Here is a 22,527-nt window from a genome sequence, read left to right as displayed (position 1 = left end):
ATCATTATTGTTGTTGCTGTTATTATTCCAGGAAATCTGTATGGGAGGAGCGCTGAAATCTGGTTTAAAAATAGCATTTTCATGTCCTCCTACTCACTGTACTTTGTGCATAGAATGCCTTTTATAAATGCAGACTTGCTGCTTGGGTAGATAAAAGAAACTGTCACTTGATTTCCATAACTAAGTCATTCCCAGGAGAATTTCATTGTTTTAGCAATACATTTTTTTAAAAGGCCTTTTATTTTGCTTGAAAAAGATAACAGACATGAACTTCTGAGTGGCTATTCCACAAAACAATTAGAAGAAAGCAAGACTGTCTTGATTTGATGTAAAGAGATTTGTATGTGTATGAATTCCCTTTCATGTAAGATGAGAATAAACTCCCGACTGAAAATCATGTTACAAACACCTCCCCAAAAACCTTACTCAAAACACTTTCCCCCCACCCTTGCTCATAGATACAACATATATCTTTATCAGGACTCTCCTGCATAAATTTGGTCATATCCCAGAGTTCAGCTCTATTTCAAAAGGCGCTTGTGTAACTTCTGATTTAGATACTTTCCTGAATTAGAGGCAGTCAAGGATAATCATTGCCAGTTATTACAGTGCATCAGTTTTGTGACCAGGTATGTTCATATTTGTGGGGAGGAATGACCTCTGCGTGCTGTATTAAGGCTGAGCACGCCCTGAGACAGGGATGGTGCTTTAGCTGTGGGTGCACACACTGTGGATGGAGCACAGTGCAGGCACAGTCCCTCCTTGCTCACATGCACTGTGCTGCCCTGGACTCTCTCACAGCATTTCTCACCCCTTTTCGCAGCTGCTCTGTGTCTCATGCCTGCATGACGCTCCTTTTCTCTGAATGCTGAACATGCTAAAGCTTGTCAGAATTATGGCATCAGAAAAGATGCAGAAAGCAAATCCAGTAAGTGAAAGGTCCTGCTTGCTTGTATTTAGGTTTGGGGCTTTTTTTAGGGGCATGGGGGCTGTCTCTCATTTGGACCTGTTTAGAGCTGTGTTTGCATTTTCTTAAGTGTGAATCAATGCATTTATCACTTCAGGTATGGTAGACAACCTACTAGTGTAGGTAGATACACGCAATAAAAGCAAAAGGGAATAGGAAAAAACCCATATTCTTTGTAGTCAGGAAAGCCTTTATGGATTTGGCATCGTACTCAAAATTGCGTTGTATTAAAGAAGTGCAACAATTTCAGAAATTATTATTTATAGGAAGATTTGTGAATTCAGGATGTGATATTCTGACTCACCCGACAGCAAACATGTTTGCGCTCCGGCTGGTATGACTCACGCTGACATTTGTCTTAAGCGTGGCAATTGTTTTAGCCCTCTGCTTGGTGCAGGATGAATGAAACGGCTGAGCTCCGCTGTTGCAGATTTACTATGTGCAGCCACCCTGGTAAATCGCAGGCTCAGCTGTGGAGTATTTCCTGTCACACACACACACGTGCACAAACATACACGTGTGCACCCCCCTGCCCCCCAGTAATGCTTTACTGTTAAATACTAGATTCATAGAAAGGAAATGCATAATTACGGCGCTGCCTTTTGCACCACATAAAGCAGCCCACATCAAAAGATGTTTGTCATTAATGTTTCAACAGGTAATCTCTGGAATTACTGCCAAACCGTGTTCCTGTTACTTAGCACTCAGTGTCGAAATCGTTGAAATCTTTGTTGTAAGCCAGCATAGTCATCTTAATCCTGCAAAAAAGTTAGTCAATAGTGCCTTTGTTTTCTAACTCTGTATCACGTTGCATCAGCAGTGCAGAAGACGTGGCGGCACTGGAAGCAGGGAGAAGGTTAAGGGTGCGTTCTGGGCTGGCTTCCTAAGGAGAGGAAGCTCACGTGGTGGCATTGATTTGTGCCTGTGCCCGTGTGTGTCCCCCCAGCCTGGCAGCTGGCCTAAGCTGGGTCCTCCTCAGCCCTGCGTGCCGCACAGGTGGAGGAGACGGGGAAGCTGCTCCCTGAAAACTTTGTGTAAGTAGCAGATAAATAACTCGGGGCACCTGTGGCTGAACCCAGTGAGGCAAAGGCCGTGGCCCAAACTCAAATCTTACTGGCACCAGGGGGCTGGTACCGTGGGTGTCTCCTGGAATTACTGCTGCCACCAGAGATCAAGGGTTGTAGCATCAACAGTCTTCTTCAGGAGGTTTTGTCTCTGGCCACTTAAAATACTGCAGTTAAACAGAATCTCAGCCACTGCTTTTGGTGCTGGTACTGTTTTCAACTCATGTCATTTGGATTCTCCCTTCAACACCATCTTTGCAGGAGAGCTGTGGCCATTGTATGAGAAGTGTCTGTACATGTTACTAAGGCCCTTGAGCCTGCTCTCATCTGTAGCAAGTTAATAGGGTGCTGCAGTTCTTCAAATATGCAGGAGGCTCACTGTCTCCACTCACGGCTGAGCTGCATTTTTTCCATAATAGCTTCCATAAAAGAAAAAGAGAAATATTTATGCCATGTAACAGAAGCATCCAGAGTGGTTATTTTTATTGCCTATATCTGTTCAACATTACTGGCTCTCAGCCTGAATTATTATGGACCATTTGCATTCTTTTCTCAATCTCTTCTGCTCGGAAGACCTGTAGAAATGACCGTGTTACAAACACACAGGCAATAGAGTTGTTTTTACTTTAAACCTCTGCATGAGAATGAAGAAAGGTTGGCATCCCGAGAGAAATGTAGATCTGTGTTGAAATTTCCCCCCCGCCCACCATTATTCCTGCTTTGATAGCTTTGAAAAAGTGGCAAATAGGGGGTGCCGATGTGAATAAGGTGATGGATTTTTGTTGAGAAGTACATCACTGACATCTGATAGGAGGTATTTGTGAGGGATTTTTCTTCTTATGGTCTGCACTGTTGCTGCTTAGACAAAACAACCTGAACAAACCCCTCAAAGTCTTCACCGGGCATTGTGTGCTGCACCCACAGCTCACCTCTTGACTCGCTATTTTAATATCTTATGCTGCACTCTTTCTGGAGGAAAATCACATGGAACTTAGAAACTAAGCCCACTAAGAGAAGCACAAAGATATGCACAGTTTAACCTCAAGACTTTTTGGAAAAACTGGGTCTTAGTAAAGTACAAATAAGGAGTATGGTTGCGATAGCTGTTATTTCTGTAAGAGTGATGTCTCTGAGGTCCTAGTTAGATTTGTGTTTCTATTGTTATTAGGCATCATGTAAATGGAGCATGTGAGTTTGAGCTGTTATGCGTTTTTTCCTAACTACTACTGTGATGATGAACCCTCATCTGTTTTCCAATCACTTGTTCAAAGGTGTTGAGGTCAGGGAATGAGTAACAAGCAGTGGAGACCGCTCTGGGAGCAAAGTTGCTTCCATGGTTTCCAGATGAAGAGGTTTGGAAGGGCAGATGAGTCCAGTGAGTGTGGCTGAATACTCTCAGTCTGTTTGCATAAGCTGATGCTAAAATGAGGGGTGGTTTACCTGAGCCTTAAGTCGTGAAAAATAACCTGCTGTGGGTGAAGCAGTGATGAATAACGGTCTTTAAATTAAATCTCGGGACATGGATTTTTAGATGACTCACAGCTAAGGTTTGCTGTGCAGAATCAGCAGCCATCTTCAGTAGTGGCTCCTGCACTGGAGAGTGTCAGCTGCAGCCTTGTCCTTCCAGCCCCACGTGCTGCTCCCATCCCTGTACTGTTCGCAGATAGATGTTCCTGTCCCGTAATTTCCTTCTGAGTAAGCACTCGTGCCGGAGATGCTCTTTACACAGGAAAGATGTGCTGGGCTGGGATGTCCCATGTTCACAGACATGGGGAAGGCAACGTGGATGTTCTTCTCTCTGCTGCAAATTGTGAGGCAGGATGGATTGCTTCTTTGTCTGAACCCCATGATCTGCATGCTGCTTTTCTGGTTTAGGACCTGCAGGATATAAAAAGTGCTAACAACTTGATTTACTGCTCCCATGCACCCAGATGCAGTTATTCACCCTGCACAAAACGGGTGTAACACCTTGTGAAGTTGGGCATTTCTCTGTGGACCACATGCAAAGCCATGCGAAATGTTTGTTTACATGACAAAGCCGTGGAGGATCAAGCTTCAGATGACGAATGGATGCTAAACAGAAATCAGGGTGATGCCTGCCTGTTTTATGCAAACAAAACCTCTTTTTTCCTAAGGTGATATTGCTTCACCATAACATTTAAGTAGGCATAATTGGGATTTAAGTAATTTTTAGACTAGCAGAACATCAGCAGCAGCCTTTGTACATTAGACAAAATGTTAGAAGGTTTTCAGATGGGCAAAGTTTGAAGTTTGGAGTGGCTGGCATAGAGGAGCTTTTATTAATTTGAAATCTAGAAGATAGTAAGTTTCTTGGTTGGTTTGTGTTTTTGGTGGGGTTTTTTTAAATTTATTTTTTAAATTTCCATTAGAATCTTTTTCTCATTGTGTGAAGTCAGCTAAATCTGTTGAAAATAATTTAGAACTTTTTTCCTGACATGAGAGATGATACACACATTAGGTAATTGAAATCATGCACACTCCAGGAAGATAAAACCTTGCCTTTCCCATTTGCGGTGAGGCAGGATTGAACCTGTCTGAAACTATTGCATGTAGAGGGAGAATAAAGCAGGAAATGAATTATGGTTTTATTTGAATTGAAGGATTAGTTGAGGGATAATAGCGAACAACGAAACAACTTGGGCACAAGGCTGCCATCTCTTAAACAGCGTTATTAGCTTATGCTGATCTGTGAATTAGGGAAACCAAATTATGTCATGCAAGAGAGCAAGGGATGACAATTAAAAACCTGCAGGAAAGGACTAGTAAAACGGTAATCTCTCACTGCTTGATCTTCAAAGCAAGATGGGGGAGCATGACCTTTTTTTGGAATAAATACAGGATATTGCACGTAGCCAGCTTCTGGTTTTCAGGTTTTGCCAATTTGCAGTTGCTCACTTGTACTACAGTCCTTATTTGTTGATTGCCCTGGGGTCCAATTTTAGCCTCAAAATACTCCTGAGAAGTACTTCCATGTTCTTTGATTTGAGGTCTGTTCATGTCTCAATTACACTTCTAATCTGTCAGCACTGTGTCCTTTATAGCTCTCAGTGACGGGGCTTTGCTGTGATATTTGAGTAACCATAATGCTGTGGGACCATGGAGAACAGCTTCCTTGGTAACGCTTCCCATTTATAGCGGAGATGTGATCGGTAACCGTGTATGTGAAAATGATTTGTTGATCGTGTTGAAACTTCAGTCACAAAGTCTGGTTATGACCTAATTGTGCTGTGAACCAGCTTTCTCTGCTGGTCCCTCCGAGTTATGACTGTTTTACAATGTTCCATGAGGAACATGTCATCAGAGCCCATCAGATCTGCATAGCAAAAAGATTGTGCCAACTGGGGACTGAGTGCTCTGCTCTTCAGGTGAGGGTTGTGCTTCAAGAGGCAGCATCTCTCCATGCATCCTGAATTTTGTGCTGTGCTATCTTTAAATCTTAAACATAAAAGTGCCTGGGAACATTTGCAGGCAGACATGCCTTGGCTCTCAGAGAGTGAAGTGCCTATGGGTAAGGTCAAGTGAGCAAGTTGTAGCAAATTAAACTAGCTTGTGAATTGCAGTGCATCATCTGCTCCATAATAACTGGCTGTGTGCATGGTACAGAGGCACTCTGTGGTAAATAGGAGGTCTCTTGCCCCTTTTTTGCCTGAGGGGTAAGCTGCCTTGCTTCATTTCATCATTCCTGTGAAATGTGAGTGCATGGAGAGGGTGTCTGCGCCAGAGTACCAGCACTGCACTGTATTGCACAGGTGCTGCTTGTGACCTGTTCTGTGTCCCTGTGCTGGGGTCTGCAAGACACATTCCAGGCTGACTGCAAGATCACTGCATAGCTAGCAAGCAGCCTTGCTCCTGATTCAGTGATCAAAGCCCTGGTCTGGTCAACTGGAGCCTTGCTGACCTGAACGGAATCAAAATCCTATTCCCACTTGTTGAAACTAGTGGAAGAACTTAGTCACTGAGTGTAGTGGGTGTCAGCCCAGGGTTATGCACAGCTGACTCTCCAGGGAGGCTCACAGGAGTCTATCCAAGCAGGAGTTTGGAAGGAGTAAACTTCCCTGCTGTTACTAAAAATAATTGGAAGCCATCTATTTTTGTTGGAAATATTAAATATTTTTTCATAGTCATTTGGACTCCATTTGAAGGTTCCCCAGAATGCTGAATGACAAGAGATTAGGATTAAAATTTGCAACTTTTTGAGTTGCCAAGTTATTGGGGGAAAAAGACCTGATAAATAATTTGCAAATGCTAAAATCCTTAATTTTAACATTTAGAAGAAAAATGGTTTGAGTATTTCGAGCTGAGATAGAGTTTTTTTAATTGTCCGATTCTTGTAATTTAAAGAAAAAATAAATGGCTTGAAAATAAATTGGTTTGGTTTTAAGCAAGGTTTCAAGGATTTTTTTAAAATAGGTCTGTGTTATTTTTCTCTCTTTGGTCTGCTTTCTAAAGTTAAAAATCTTGTGAGACCATGCCTGATGGTGTGTTTCTTTGTCAGATATGCAGCGGCGTCTCGCTTAGTAGAGGAGAGAAGCTGCTTGGAAGTCTTGGAAGTATAGCCAGAGTCAGGATATCTGAAGGCTCTTGAGGCAGCAGTGCCTCTGCTACATGGAAGTTGTAGTTCCCAAGAAAGGACTATGTCTTAAACTGAGAAGATTTTTGTAACAGGTATCTTGCATTGCGACAATCCATCAGGGAGAGGACAAAGATACGTGAGACTAGTGGTCACCATCATCACCATTGCCAGGTGCCTGCCCAAGTCCCAGCCAGCAGGTTTACAGACGCTGCTCTGTGAGGGCTTAGCATTAGCCAGTAAATCCAGAAGTAGTCTTGCACCATAACTGGGTCAGCCTGGCAGGTACTGCTTCGGGCTTTGGAAGGTTTTTTTTGTTGCTGCTTTGTACGTTCAACTAAAACAGTCACAGATGTAAACTTCTTTTAAATAGCAATTTTTTAATCATTGCACTGTCTTCCTTCTGCTCTGCTACCTATGAACTGCATTTGTCCATCTGTCTGACTTGTTTCCTGTCTTCAAGTAATGTGAGATTCATCTGCATTCATATGTAGCCGTCTGAGCTCAGTGTCTAGACTCAATTTATGGAGGGAACCAGACCTTTCTAGAGAGTGAATCATTCTGTCCTAAACCAGATGCGTGATAGGTCAAGTGAATAATTTTCTAGATTGCCTCGTTTCCTCCAAGTGAAGAGAGTTTACACTGTCTAAGGTGTGGAGTTTTGTCCTGCACTTGTCTTGGGTTTGAGGACATGGATTCCGCCATGAGGCTGGTAGGATGGGATCCATGTACAAAAATCCTGAAGTGCCATGTGAAGTGCTTGAGAAGCCTTACATTAAGGAGGTAGGAAACGTTGGTGGCACAAAGTGAAGCTAAGAATTTAGGAAGCACAAGGAGACCATGGCAACCTGGCTCAAGGAAAAGATGTTCAATCTGGGGTCTGTGGAAATATGCACTCTATTTTAAGTATTCTGTGTAGGGTTCACATGAAAATGAAACCCAGCAGTTTCCTCAGACCCCAGTAAAAAGACTGAGGATGGGCTGATACCTTGTATAGTAGGAAAAAAAATTAAGAGTTGGTCCACAATGAAATTTTGTCAAAAAATCAATGAAAGAACCACAATATTAGAAGTCTTTAATATGAAAAACATTTCCTACTGAGGAACAGCAAGAATATGTGTGTGTGCGTGTGTATTTTTGGATTCAATGCTCCTCTGTTATAATACTGCAGATAACCATGGAAATAGATAGGTGTTTGCATTCCCTCAGAGGAGATCATTGAGAACAAAAATCTTCCTGTGTGGATCTCTCTGCACATTGTGGACTTTGTTTGCAGACACTTTTCTAAACAGCAACTCCAAGTAGTTTTTTCTTCCTCTTGTTACAGCAACAGAAGTATCCAAGAATTATTTTAGTTATGTATCTGCTTCAGCAATTCTGAACTGGGTTTTAATTTTTTGTAATAATATGTATAGGGAAAATGACTCTTCCTATCCTAGATCAGTGATTGCCATACACTCACTCTGTAGTGGAATCTCCATCTTGGGAGCTCATTAAAAACGCATTTGCTTCAAGGAGATGTAGGAATCAATTGTTCATTTGTTAAACAGCTTTACGGCTTTTCCTCTTTTTGTTCCTTGCCTTTCTTTCTTACTTGATTTTGCTTTTGTTTTACAGCTCTACCTTACTTTATTTGAAAGAGGAAAGCCAGTGAGGACCTGTGAACAATCCAGCAGCTTCTGAAAAATCTTCATGCTAAACGATAATCCAGAATTCCCTGAAGAAGAACATAGTGAATGTTGTGAGTTGTTGTTAGCAATGATAACAAATACCTCCAATTGTGTCTTTTGGGAAGTAGTATGTGCCCTGTGGTGTTTGGTCTCTTCCATGTGATTCACTGAACACCAAAGAGTTGAATTTCCCTCCCTCTTAGTTTTGTGTTTGTTTTTTTGTTTGTTTGTTTTTTGTTGTTTTTTTTTGTTTGTTTGTTTTTGGTTTTTTTTCCCCTTTTAATAGGTTTAAGGGAAGACTAGTGTTCTCTAAGAGAAGATGATGGGTTTTCTTTTCCTTGGACTGCTACAGTTATTTGTCATACTGCTATTGCTTTTCAGTTAAATATGTGAGCCTGCATTGGAAGGCCATGTGACTGTGTAGCCTAACAAGAATGAAAAATACTATGAATAGCAATTCATGAATCTACAGGTCAGATTGAGGAGTTTTATGTGTGCTTGTACAATGGTTGAAATTATTTGACCACTTCCAAATTAGAGGAATGCAAATGTAGTTATTTCTGCCTGGTATTCCTAACTCCTGTTGGTCAGTTCATTATATTGGTTTAAGTATTTCCAATACAAATGCTCCTCTCAGAGGTTTGTGTTCATAGGAATTGGAGTAGCACACCTTTCTGAGGGAAACACAGTCAGCCAACTGAGACCTTGATTCGGCCGTGGCATTAATAAAAGAACATGTTCCCATGAGGGATGGCTAAAGAGAAGGCATGAATATTTTTATGTTCATTGTTTTTCTTATGAAGTCCACTGCTTTTCTGGGTTGGAATGGGCAAATATGCAGATCAAATGTAAACATTCTCAGAAAAAGAGGAAAACGAGTTCTCTGCCTGCCAGGTTTTAGAATAATCCTTACTTTTTTTCTTAAGAAAGAGCCATGGGGATTTCCAAGTTAGGCAAGTTAGTATTTCATTCTTATGCCCAAAGTATGCAGTGGTCATCCAAGATGTTAGTAGTGATAAAACAAGCTGCAGATTCTTCCAGTTTGAGCAAACTAGTTTGTGCACTTTCCATTAATGTAGTAAATACATTTTCTGGTGTGCCTTCCAGCTCTCTCAGAGTTGGATGTCCGTCTTTGCTCTGCATTTTTCCTTTGGGTTCAGGCTTCGGGAAGCAGATTGAGACAGAGTCTGAGTGATGCTGCTTTCCCAAGAGCCAGTTGCAAAATAAATATTAGAGAAGTCACTGAAAATTTTTTATTCTTAAGATGAATAAGGGGCCTCTGAGATGTGGAACTTCTCACTGTCTGTGTAGCCAAGCAGATGTGGCCATATCAGCTTATTCCCACACTTTGAAAGGCTTCTTTAAAACCACAAGTGCTTACTTTGCATGGTGGCATCCTAGAACAAGAGAGAACTGCCTTAAATAATAGTAATAATAATAGTAATAGTAATAATAATAATGATAATAAACAATCATCCTAGCATGCAGAGCTGTTGAGATAACAGGAGATGTTTGTTCAAGATGTTGCAATCACCTCCACTGATTGCAACAGCAGCACCAGGTCAGGTGAATAAGAGCATTCCCTAGGTCCTGTAAGGTATGTGGTGTGCCAGATCAGCCAGATAAACTGAAAGAGGCAATCGTCAGCCATTGCAGGGGGTGGGATATCTGTTGAAGATGCCATCAGTGTTATCCTTACATTCTGCCTTGTCCTAAACAGAGACAGGGTTTAAAATCAGCCCACTTAAAGCACAGTGTGATGTTCTCCTATTGTCGTGCCAAAACCCTGATTACAGTCAGGAGGCCTGGGTTTGTGCAGAAAAAGCGGCACTCTTCTCACCAGGTAGGGATGGGCAAAAGTGTTCTTGATAATTGCTCCTACCCTGGCATCCAGCCCTGGTTCCTTTTGAGGAATCATTTGTAGGTGATGGAGAGCTTTTTAGCAGTTCCTTGAGAGTGTATTTCATCACCTGGAGTCTGCTTGGAGACACTGCTGCAAGAAGGAGGCAGTCAGCTAGGCTCCTCTTCTCCTCTTTCTTTAATCTCTTAGGGTGACAAGAATACCAGAGGTGAGGGGGTATGTTTCTCCTGAAAGGAAATACTGGCATACAGTGATTTTACTGAAAAATACTGCTCTCTCTTCCCTGTTTGCAGGGTGTTGTCATGTTAAGATGTGAGAAAAATGATCAAACCTTTCCGAGGGCAAGTGGTAGCTATTCTCTTTGCTTCTGCTGCCTCCTTCTGCCACCCAGGCAAATTCCAGAGGAAGGGGGGGGGGGGGGGTGTGTGGGGTGTGAGGAGGGAGGGATGCAGTAAATCGGGGCCTAGAATTGTATCCACCTAGAAACTGCCTGTTTACTAAACAGTACAAATTTCTTGCTTCCTTTTTCCTGCTCTCTTCATTTGGATGAAACGCATTTCTGGAATAGCAGTGCTTGTACAAATGAAGTCCATATTCCACTTCTGGGGAGACAAAAAGGGATGTCAGGAGGGTTCATTAAGGAGGAACATTTACTTTAGTAAGGCTAAAAATGAAGCAAGACGAGGCTCCTTTGCTCTTGCCAGAGGGTGCCTTGTGTATTCCAGCATATGGTTTTGTAATTTTCTGGTAGGATGTAGGTATCCTGAGGTTTGGGGTTTTTTTCATTCTGAAAACATATGCCACAGCTTTTTTGGAGTGCTAGCCACACAAGCACAAACACATTCTAACAGGAGCAATGAATAAACTCTCCATGTTCCTCACTCGCAGGCATTTCTTCACATTATTTTTTTTTCTGTGCTTATGCGAAAACCTCGGCACGGTTTGTGGGAAATGGAAAATAAATCTCTAAATCCAGTATGTGTCAATAACAGAAACGTGTTTGGTTGATCTCATATCTATAACTGTTATTTTGGGCAAACTGCAGATGGTAGGATAGTAAACATCCCCACTTCTAGCCCAGACAGGCCTTCTATGCCCTGCCTTCAGTGGGAACCTGCTGCTGGAAGGGCTGACTCCAAAGAGGGTCTTAGGGGACTGTGGTTGCATATGGCTTAGCCCCAGTTCCATCCCATTTTTGAGCTGCTGCCTCCTTTTTCTGTTCCTTGGCCCTCATTGCTTCCTTTACCCTGGGTCCTATCTCCTGTGTGCTTCCCCCTGGCTGCCAGCTGTTTTTCCTGGCACGTGGAGCTGCGACGGGTCTGGGAGCGACAGCTCCTGGAGCTGATGTCAGTGCTGCTTCCTGAGCTGCCTGGTCAGGCTGGCTGCAGCCCAGGCACACCCTCTCCCCAGAGCATCACCTTCTCCGCCTGCCCATCCTGCTGCTGCAGCAGCCCCTCGGGGAGGAGGCCTGTGCAAGTGATGGAAATGGAAGGTTAGCGAGCCTTTCACGGCGGTTTTCTGGGAGCGGCCATCTCCCACGCCTGGAGCCTCAACGCCGCGCTTGTGGCGTGCGTGGAGGTGATGCCTCGTTTCTGCTCTGAGCTGTACACACCTTGGAAGAGCGATGGGAAGCTTTGACACATGCAGACATAATGATTCTAGATGTCTCTGCTTTTGTATAATTTTAGTATTATCCATATGCTAAATCACTCCGTGGTTTTCTATGGAAATTACCAGGCTGCTGAGAAAAGAGCAGAGCTGCGTGTGTCCGTTCTTCCAAACAACAGCCCAGTACATGCCACTTGGTATTTATAGTGAGAGGGAAAAAGGGAAGAATTGCTTTAATTTGAGAAATGTCTCTCAGAAACAGCAGTAATTTATTCCTAGGCATTATTCTTCATTAAGAGCTACAGACAGCTGCAGCTTCCCTTTAAATAGAAATTGCTCTCTGCAGGCATGCTATACATAGGACTTCAGGTTTCTGCCATTTCTCTGCCAAAAAATCAGAAGTATTTCTCACCAAATAAATGTTTATTCAGAAAGTCATATTTCCTGGCTTTTATTTCACGTCACAGACTTCCAGCAGCCAGGCAAGAACAGCCCAAGGCTGTCGTTTGGGAGAGGAAGCCGAAACAGTTTGAATCTCTTGTGGGGCTTCAAAAAAAAGTCTCTGACCGTAATTCTGGGCCTTCAGTTTGGCAGTTTACTTTAGCTGTTGAACACTGGATTAAAATGGATGTTGCAGAAATCCTGCAGGGCAAGTGTGCATGTGCAGATGCAAAGTAGGTGGGGGTGGGTGTTTCTGTGCATCAGGTCAGCTCATCCCCTCTCCCAGCCTTGAAGCCACAGCCATCCTCAGACTGTATGGGTCGCAAACTGGCTTTGGCAGCTGGCAGCAGCTGGGCTGTTTTGTTCGTGGGGGATCCCCCATATGATCAGTGTATGGACACCTAGGGACAGCAGGTGAGAGCTGGGCTGTGCCTGCTTGCACTATCCACCAAGCAGAGAGGTGGCCAGGGTGGCTTCAAGTCCTGCAGAAAGACGTGCAGGGGTGAAGCTGTAAGCCACCAGTGCTCCAGAGGACCAAATACCCTTTTTGGTCACACCTGTGCAGCTTCCTTGGATTTACTTTTGTCTTCTCCGTATTCCTGCTGGCTGGCTCCTCAACTAATGATTCCTAAGCTGCCTTTTCCCCACTGTCTTTTCCAGCCTGAACTGCTGAGCTTCCTCTTTTGTCTCCAGGGCTTGTCTGCTGGACCCATACTTTCCATTCAGTATGCCAGCCCCTACCACTCCAGTAGATGACTTTGCTGTTGTAGCAGCCCCGGCTGGTTGTCTTTTGTCATCTGTGGCTGTGGTGTTCCTGTCAATACATGATGTTTTCCTCATCCACATCTCCTCCCAGTTCTCCCTGCACTCCTAAGTTTATGGCTTATAGTATGCAATTCATGTATTAAAATAATTTTTAGTTAGGTCATTCATTACTCTCTTGCTTTCTTCTTGTCCGTTATAGGTTCCAGAGAATTGAGAAGCTGTAATTTTTCCAGGGCTAAAATCCAAGCCTTTGATAGGCAGGCATGATGCCTGAGGCCACTACATGTTGCTACCGGTTGTCAGCTTTGTAAAACTTACCCTGCAGAGCAAAGAAATCTGGGCACAAAGATTGTTCTCCTCTTTACTGTGGCAAGCTGTAGTTTCCCAGTCTGTTCTGCCTTCCCTTCATTGTCTTCCAAGCAAATGGCTCTAAGATTATGACTCCCATGTTTGGACTGAGAACAGCTTTTGCCTGAGCAAACAGATTTCTCTTTGGCAGTCACTTTAACTGCTGCCCCAGCTTTTTGCTGTCAGCTTTGTTTCATGATTTGGCATTAGAGAAGTCCAGGCAGTCCTAGTGCACAGTGCATTGGAGCGAGTAAATGCAGCAAGGCAGGCAGGTGAATAATGCCTTTGTTAATGATCACAATACCAGTGTGGTCCACGAGACCACGAAAAGCATCTCCTATGGTTTGGCATTCTGTTATGGTTCCTTATCTTTAACTTGGTGTTGTCAGCTGGAGAAATTTCTGATCCTTGCTGGCAACTCTGCTTGGTCCAAGAGACTTCCAGTGAAACCAAGAGGCAGCATTGTGAACCAAGCCCAACCTTCACAAGTTTATAGCATGGTGTGAGAGCGACCCTCCTATTTGCAGGTTGTGTCTGGGGTGAAGCTGGTCAAAACACAGGTGTCTCACACCTGTGAGATTTTTTTTTTCCTCTTTTCTTATGCCTCTTGTGTTTCACTGCCTCTTTCTTCTGCTGCTGTGATAGATAGCATCACTGGTGAGCTGGTTTGCTGCACCCACGATGACCCTAACAATATCTCATAACCTGCCAATGCTTCTCTCAAAGCTGATAATGTTTGTGGCAGCAGCAGCAAGAAGAGAATATAAATTAAGCTGTCCTAGGGAGGAGTTTTTTCCCATTTTCTGTTTGGAGTGTGCATTCAAAAGGAAAGGCTGCTGATAGTGGTAGGTTAGTTAGGAGGAATCATGAGCCCTTTGTAGCAGAATAGTATTCTGAACAACTTGTTCATTCATATTTATTTCAGGTTTGTTTGCAGCCTGCTAGGCATGTTGACCCTGGATGCATATTTTGGGAAGGACTATCAGATACTTTTATTCAAACTGGATGTATTGATGCTATCAGGTTTCCTTCTCAGTGAGTTTTATGTTTCTTGTTGTTAATCAGCTTTGCTGTTTCCAGCTACAGACACTGATGAATGTTTCAGAGGCACCTGATGGCACAAAGGTCAAGAGGAAGAAGATAAGCAAGTTGACAGCTTTGCCTTTAGCTTCTTTTCCTGTTGAGGTGTCAGAACTAGAGACAGACTAAGGAAATCGGAGATACTGTTTTTTATTTATTTCTAATGAGTTTTCCTGGCAGCTCTTTAAATAAAAGAGGACCCTCCCTACTATGGCAAATAATGTTTGTTGCAGTAGTGCAACTTATTACCAACTTATTGCACTAGTGATAGAAGAAATCTGTCTGGGGAGTGAGGAACAATATTTGGAGTTTTCTGTGCCAGGCAACCTTCAGTCAGAATTGGGGTGGTGATTTATAAATTCCCTTTGTCTCGCTTCCAGTATTTGGACTTCAGTGAATCCTGCTAAAACATTACAAAAGCTGTGTCAGTTGAAAGAAGCTGGGCAAAATGTGGGTCAGCTTCCTGGATGGGGTACATTTGTAAATGGAGCTGTGGAGATTCCTTGCAACAGAATTGTCCTTAATGGAGGCAGTCGGCAAATTGTGCTTTAAGCCTTCAGCTCCAAGGAGTTTGTCTCTCTGACAGATAAAACTTGTTTTCTTAGCAGCTTGATTTATCATTCATGATGCAAATAGCTGACGAAAAGAAACTTCAGGTAACATGAACCTCTGGCTAAATAAAAGGGAGTTTTACACTCATGGTGGAGCAGCAGGAAGAGCACAGGAGGAACTGACACTTTTCATATTCACAGTTAAAATGTTTTGGGCCTATTTTACATTGTTTGAAAGGAGGTGGATTTGTTTTGGGGGTTTTTTTGTTGTTATTGTTGTTTTGGTTTTATGCCTTTTTTTTGTAAAGCTGCGCTCTACAAGGGACTTTGTTAAAGAATCAGCTTCTTACAGGGGAGAGAGACAAAATAATACCTCTTTGTCACTCAGTCATGTACTGCTGCCTTTTGAAGAGGGAAGGTCCTTGTAACATATTTCTGAGTTAAGACACGTCCATTAATTCCACAGTGCAAATTACCAGGATCCTCTTTACTTTTTCCAGAACTATTAAAACATTTGTATAACTATCTTTATTCAACCTGGGGGCTAGCCTGCAGAGCTGTCAAGGAGATATAAGTACAAGCACTTCCTTCTTGTTATTGACCAGTCAGACCAGTTCCTCTGAAAGGATTTGGCTTAGTAAGCAGTCCTGCTGCTCCTGATGGCATCTGTAGAAAGGGTGAGTGAGCTGTAGAGCTTTATATGTCTTCATTATAGGGTGAAGTCTCTTCTTAAATTAAATGAAGCCGTCAGGCTTCATTAGCTCCGGGTTTTCTTGTTGTTATTATTCTAATGTAATTATCACTTTTCTTCAGTCAGCCTTCTGCTTGCCTACTTCCAAATAAACTCTTTCCATCTGGAGAGTATTTTGAGATGAGGAAGGTACAGTGAAGTAGTGAAACTATTCTCAGCATTGTGTTCTTCCTCTCCTTTTCAACTACCTAGAATGGTGTACAAGGAAATAGAAATAAACAAATACACAGCAACCATAAGAGGATCCTCTTCCCTCAAAAAAGATCATGCAAAGGAAGACTGTTGAGTATCTGTCTAAGCACGTGCTATGGGAGAAAGCATTATATGTTGATCGATAAGATCCCTGCAGTTCTTTGCTTCAGAAAAGCAGCATTATGAACCGAGGAAGCACCCCACTCTGCTCTCACATGACAAGACACGTTGCTTCAGCAGTAAGTAGTTCTTGGGCATAATGAAATACCTGCTGACTGCAGGGAGTAAGGAAGGCTCAGTCATGATGGGTACATCTATTTGTGCATCCAAGCTCTGTGCAGAGATTCCCAAGCTCACAAGGTGCTTTGCTCAGGCTAATTAGCCTCGCTTCTCTCCTTACATCTTCTCTGCTTATGCTAATTAGACTGAGCAGGGTGCTGCCTGACACTGGAGAGAGTCAAACAAGTGTGTCTGTACAGCTCTGCCCTGCAGTGTACCCTCTGAATGCCTGAGCCTGCTCATGAGCCCACGAGTCTGTGCCAGCAGCGGGGCAGCCAGCACAGGTACTGCCTGCAGTTTGACTGTACGGGCTATCAAGCATCCCTCGGCCTTGGGTGACTTGCTGGGACTGCAGTGAAGGTACTGAGTGGTGGGGAAGATCTCGGGCAGCTCATAGCCTGTAGGTTTGTTGCTCTCAGAGAAACACATCCTGCTGGATGTCTTCGGTCCTGTTCGTTCTGTTGCACGTGAATGACTTTCCTGGTTCTGGAGGTGGTGCTCTGGAGCCCTGAGGAAGTTGAGGGCATTGTGTGAGGGGACAGAAGGACCAAGGCAGACAACCAGAAATGGTGAAACTGAAGAATAAAAGTGTGAAGAACTTAGAATGTGCAGGACTGACAGAAAAATGGGCTGGCATGCTGAATTACATCATGAAACCTCGCTAATTAGCTGTTCTTTTCCCACTCCACCTCTCCCATATTCCTTCCCAGGCGGAGTTCTTGCAGAATGAAATGAGTGCAGGGATAAGTGACTTTCATAATTTGATATTTTAACGTTCAACTCCAGCTAAGTTTTCTATCAAGTATTTTTTCAAAGACACTGAGTAAGCTTACAGAAGACAGGTTTTAGAAGAAACAATCAAAAAATACCTTGACAGTCCCAAAATGACAACAAATAAAACTGTTTTTCCCTCATTATAGCAGAAGTGGCTTTTTACTCCCTGACTGTTCTTCCTCTGACTGGCACTTTCCTGGGTGATGCAGTTGAGAGCAAATGCGTATGTATACACACATACACGCATGCCTATCTATATATACATTGATCTGAGCAAGCCTGGGAATGGAAAAGCAAGTGCAAAAGCATATGCTGGGTTTGGCAAGTTGGTCCTTTTAGTTGCACAGTTTCCTGATTCTCTTCGTTTAAAAGGTGCGTTAATGTTCTGTGTATGATGTTTTGAAGTGTGATACTTGGATCTCATCAAAAGATGGATGTTCATGTTTCGTTCCATATTGTGAAATAGTAGTCCTCAAAATATCACATCAAGCCATGAATAAATAGCTGTGCTGTATTATTTTGGGGAGTTGCAGTCTCTAAGACAGTCAGTATGATCTCAACCATTAAGCGAGTAGAAAGTGTTTTGAAAAGCTAGAAAGAGCTTTGTTGACTGAAATAGCTGGGTCAGAGCTGAAAAGGAAGACTTTGCTGTTTTAAAACATAGCAGGCATTTTAGACATTCTTATCAGGATGCTTCAGTAACGCAGTTGTGTGAAAGACGGATAAGGGAACGTGCAATAGCAGCCCTCATCATTTAAAGTGCCCAAACTTGGCACATTCTGTGGCAATGTAAAATAGCAATAAATATAAATCTTGTGTTCTGGAATTCCCGGGCCTCCTTATTAGCAGATCAGTGTGTAAACACTGGCTCAGTGTGTCTAGTACTAGAGGGATGTGTTTTGTTCCTGCAAACAGATGTGTGCTGGCTCTGCACACCCTGGCACATGTATAAGACAGAGTAGATTCAGAATGCGCTGTACTCCACGTTTGCTAGAGGAAGTCTGTTTTGTATAAACCACATATGAAATCAATGTGTCCATAATTTTTCACTGAAGTGCAGGTATTTCACCAGTTCTAAATCATTACTTACTGGTTTCAGTCAAGCTGCCTAGTAGTAACTTGCCAGGAGCATCATAACAAGTCAATCAGAATTCCAGATTTAATGCTGCTCCATGGTCAGGTTGGGACTGGCAGCTTTCATTTTGCTCCCAGATCTGCACCAATTAACTGCATAAAAATGGTTTCAAAGAGCAGGAAGAGCTTTGTTCACTGAAATTACTGCACTGAAATTAGAAGTGGGGAGCAGCAGAAGCAAGAGCGCTGGACTACTAGTGGCAGGGGATGCATCCCAGTGTTTGCACCCCATGGCCCTCACTGCAGACCTGAAGTAGCTGTTTTTTTTCTCTTACAAGCTTGATCCCTGAGCCTGCTTGTTAACTTGTGCATGCTTTTCAGGCTGTCTGGCATGTCAGGCCTGGAGCCTTGAAGCAGTAGGAAATGGTGTTGATCCTTGGTCAGAGAGGGAAACCACCATGCCAACACAAACCTGGTCGTCTGATTAGAGCAGTGCTAAAGGTAACATGTAAAGCACTGGGGATCGCTTTTTTGGGAAAGCAATTGGAAGTAGGATAAATGGTCCTTAATTGAATTATGATTGGCATTTTAAGACTTATGACTTAAGCTCATTGAAGGCATTTCTATTTGCATGTTCCTTCAGGACCTCAAAATGTTGCGGAGAACACAGCAGACTTTGATTGTGGTTGTGCAAAGGTGGCATTATCGGTGTAGCTGAAACCGAAATTGCATTCAGATGTGTTGGGTCTCAGTGCCTGTATTGTGCCGGAAAACCCAAGTGATTTGGTTTAGAAAAGATCTGTCATATTAAAGTCTCTCTTCTTGGTTCTATGGGTTTTTTGTTTTTTTTGTACTTTCCATTTCTGTTTTGGCAAAGATGGTGTGGGGGATGAGGACTTGCAGATTGATGATTGTTTGTCTGTAAACCGTCTTACTGGAACAGAGACTGTAGGAGGCTTTCTCATGGCTCTTAGTCAGACCACTGCCTTATCCAAACAGTATGTGACCCTCAAAATGCTACGTGTGGCTCTAACCCAGACTACCTGCCTGATCAGAGTGGATATGGATGTGTTTGTAGCAGACTGAGAGGAGCAGTCATTTGGGGAACTGTTCCCACGTGTTCTTAAGTCTTTCCTTTCTGACAGCATTCTTTCACTTGATTTATTTTAATCCAGGTCAGAGGTGGTCCGGGAAGTAGAATTTGACACCTCAATAGAGGAGGTCACAAAATAAGGGCAAGGCTGTGTTCAGACATCACAATATGGTACTTCTTCTGACATTGCATTAATATGCAATAACTTGTAACGGTAGCAATGCAGCAACTTGAAACAAGCACTGCAGAAACTTTCATCTCAGACAGTGGTTGTCACTAGAAATGCAATTGCCTGTGAGAACCATCAGTCCTAAGACTTGTCATAGCAGCAGTGTGGGACAGTTTACGGAATACAGTTTGAGGCATTTCCAGCCCACGGATGTCAGGCTGACCAGCAGGTGGGAGACTAGTGGCAGAGATCGAGACTTGCTGGGCATTACTTGACTCCAGTTCCATGGTGGAATAGGGAAGAAAATTGTACCTTTGATATTTACCTGAAAAAAGTAAGAACAGAGGAGATACAGAGAAGGATATTCAATTAGAGAAGCAAACCAACTATTAATGCTGCACTTTCATATCACTTCTTGGAGTAAAAAGTAAATTCAATAAGTTCTGTCTTCTTATTTTTAGATTGTTTTTAGATTAATCTTATAATGATAGGAACAATCTTCCCTTGGTAATAATTAATTCTGATAGGAAGAATTTGAAACCTAAGGGGAAAAATAAGGGACGCTTTTTAAATAAATAAGGAATCATTTAAATTATTCTTGAGCAACTACCAACTACTTCATCCTTTTACATGCAAAGGCAACAAAAGAAAATGGTACAAGTTCAGCTTTGGTAAAGTTTGGTTTAATAGTGCTGTGTATGGCTGGATTTGAAGAGCAGAGGAAACATGGTTTTTTTAAGAGTGGGGCCCCCAGGAGTGTGAGAAGACACCTGATCAGAAAGCTGGAGTGTCAGATCCTGTCTTCTCTCTTGTTTAGTCTTCTTTGGGATTCAGCTTTGGTTCTTAATTTAAGCAATCACACAGTCAGCTTTGTCTTATGTTAACTTTTTATTAAATGGATCTACAGTTCAAGTGCACTGAACCTATTAGAGGCCAGTCTTGCCTTTTGGACAGAGAATTGCATTTCATGGTTTGTGTCATATCTTTATAATTTTTCCCTCTCTGTCCTGTCTGCAAATGGCATAGCTGGTGTTTAGATACTAACTCCTGTAGCCATTTCCACATGTGCAGCTTGTGATTTGGGAGGACTCCACTGGTAAGGCACTGACTTGAAATCCGGAGACACAGTGGCAGAACCAGAAGGAACAGTTAGTTATCTGATGGGTGACTTGAGGCATGTCATGACCAGTCAGTGCTGCAGCCATAAAATGCCGATAATGATGCTGATATCACTCCTTGGTAAAGCATTATGAAATGTTTTCATGAGTATTTCTGCTCAAGAGCCTGGGTGTTTTTAGTCTGGATTCCAAGGACATGAGGTGTGTGTGGTGGTGATGATGCCTGCCTGTTTGATTGTCCATCCCCATTTCCCCGCCACCTCCCCGTAACACTGTCTTGGCTAATTCCCAACAAATCCTGCAGTGAGCAAAAGTCTCAAAGACAGTTAAATTCCTACAATTATTGTTGTTGTTGTTGTTGCTAAATGCAACAGGCAAGGGATGTGAGAGGATGGAGCTACTGCTGACATTGAGAGGAAAGAGACAGCCAAGCTCTGCCCTTGGTAGCTCTCCTTGATGGTGGCCAGCAGTGAGTCCCATCCAGAGGACTGTGGCAACCCTTGCCCAGGTGCCAGGCCAGCATGGCAGGACGTGGAGCAAGGCTGGGCAGTTGAAGGACACCAGAGTGAAGATGGTGCAGAGATGGATAAATGCAGAGGGATAGCAGTGCACAAATCTTGCACTCTAGTCTTCGGGATGTATTGTTAGAAGGGCTTTGGCTGAATTTGTCATTTAAAATCGTGGAAGTGTTTTTGTTTCTGGCTGCTTGAAACATGACTTTCTCATGTTCCTGGGATGTTTTCACTCTTCTGTACAATGCTGGGTTCCTCTGCTACAGGGAGCTCTGAATCTTTCCTAGAACCTTTGGCGAAGTTCTTGTGCTCTGTTGCCTTCGTGCTGCTCACATTAAATTTCTGCACTGAATGCACATTGAGAGCTGCCTTCTTTCCTTTTAACTGTGGGGCTTCTCCCCATGTATACCAAGTGCAAGAGCCTTCCTGCTCTCATGAAAAAATTCTCTCAGTGTCTTCAATACATGCATTCAATGTCCAGCAGGCTCTGTTTTTAGTGACTGCTGAGTTCCTCCCTTGCACAGCTCTTTGTTCCTCTAGAGCACTGGACTTTTTCTGCATGAGCCCTCTCACTTACTTGGCACAGCACTCTGGTTTTGTATTGTTCTGTACATTGGAGGCAGCTCCATGGTAGTAGTAAATTCACGGGGATGCAAATTTATTATCTTTTGTTTAGTAACTCAGTGGGGCACATGTTTATCTTGTACACCTGAGTGCTGTTTTTAAATAATACTGTATATACAATAGATAGATTGAAAGTTGACTAACCAAGAAAACATCCTCAAGGCTGAAAGGATAAGTGTGAAAGATATGCAAGAGTTGCAGGCTGGTTTTTAGCACTGCTTTGTGTCTGGCGGGCTGACGTACACGGCTGTAGCAGTTAGATGTCTCATTTACACACCCAGATAAAGCCAGGGGAGCTTAAAGCAGTCAGATCAATCTTGTGTTCTGGAAGAACGAGTTTATCCTTTGCAAGAGAGATTTCCAGATTGTTGGTGTTTTGGATTTTTTTTTGTTTTCTTTTGAAGAAAGAATGTTTGCAGAAGCATCCTTTCGCTGGGGAGAAGGGACAGGTAAACAAGTAGCCAACTGACCACAGGCTCTATGGCTTCTACAAAGGCAATTATGGGATGACCAAGACTCTGAAGCTACCTTCATTGAGATCAGTTGTTTCCAACAATGTTAGTTTAGGTGGATTAAGGGTTCAGTTGCTTTGGAATGGAGAAGCTGTGACCAGGAAGGAACATGATTGGAAAAGCATCAATCATGGAAAAATACTGCAGCCTAAAGTCAGCTTCCAAGTCTCCAAGTCTAGTTATTGATTTGATAGACTTAAGGTTAGGCTTTCAGTAAAGAAAGTCAAGATCAGATGTGCTTCTGAAATAATTTTCAGGGTTATTTAAATGTAACACACTTTTTTGCCATTTTAATAAGAGTCTCTTGTGTTGAACTTAATATTACTGCTGAGGCTTTAGATTTGTAAATTGTAGTTAAAGCCCATTTTGGCTGGGCATTTGAGTACATAAATGTAACAAAAGGACTCTCCAAGCCAAGGAAGTCATAATATGCATGTGTGTGTTTGCGTGGAGAATGGAGATTTCAGACGACGTGTACCTTGG

The 22,527-nt window shown here is 42.8% G+C and overlaps 1 protein-coding gene across 7 annotated transcripts in view; it reads left to right on the top strand.

The window, feature by feature from the left end:
• The window catches only part of ATXN1 (ataxin 1), a 362,269-nt gene that overhangs the window by 270,326 nt on the left and 69,416 nt on the right, over positions 1–22,527 (top strand). For all 7 annotated transcript variants that reach the window (XM_066324355.1, XM_066324382.1, XM_066324408.1 and 4 more), the window contains one exon: positions 8,240–8,363. The gene's annotated coding sequence lies outside the window, so the exon portion shown is untranslated. The remainder of the gene's footprint in view (positions 1–8,239; positions 8,364–22,527) is intronic.

This window comes from Sylvia atricapilla, chromosome 1 (genome assembly GCF_009819655.1).
Source record: "Sylvia atricapilla isolate bSylAtr1 chromosome 1, bSylAtr1.pri, whole genome shotgun sequence".
In the NCBI taxonomy this organism is placed as follows: domain Eukaryota; kingdom Metazoa; phylum Chordata; class Aves; order Passeriformes; family Sylviidae; genus Sylvia; species Sylvia atricapilla.
Note: the sequence above shows the minus strand (reverse complement) of the source record. Positions and strands in the feature narration are given on the sequence as shown.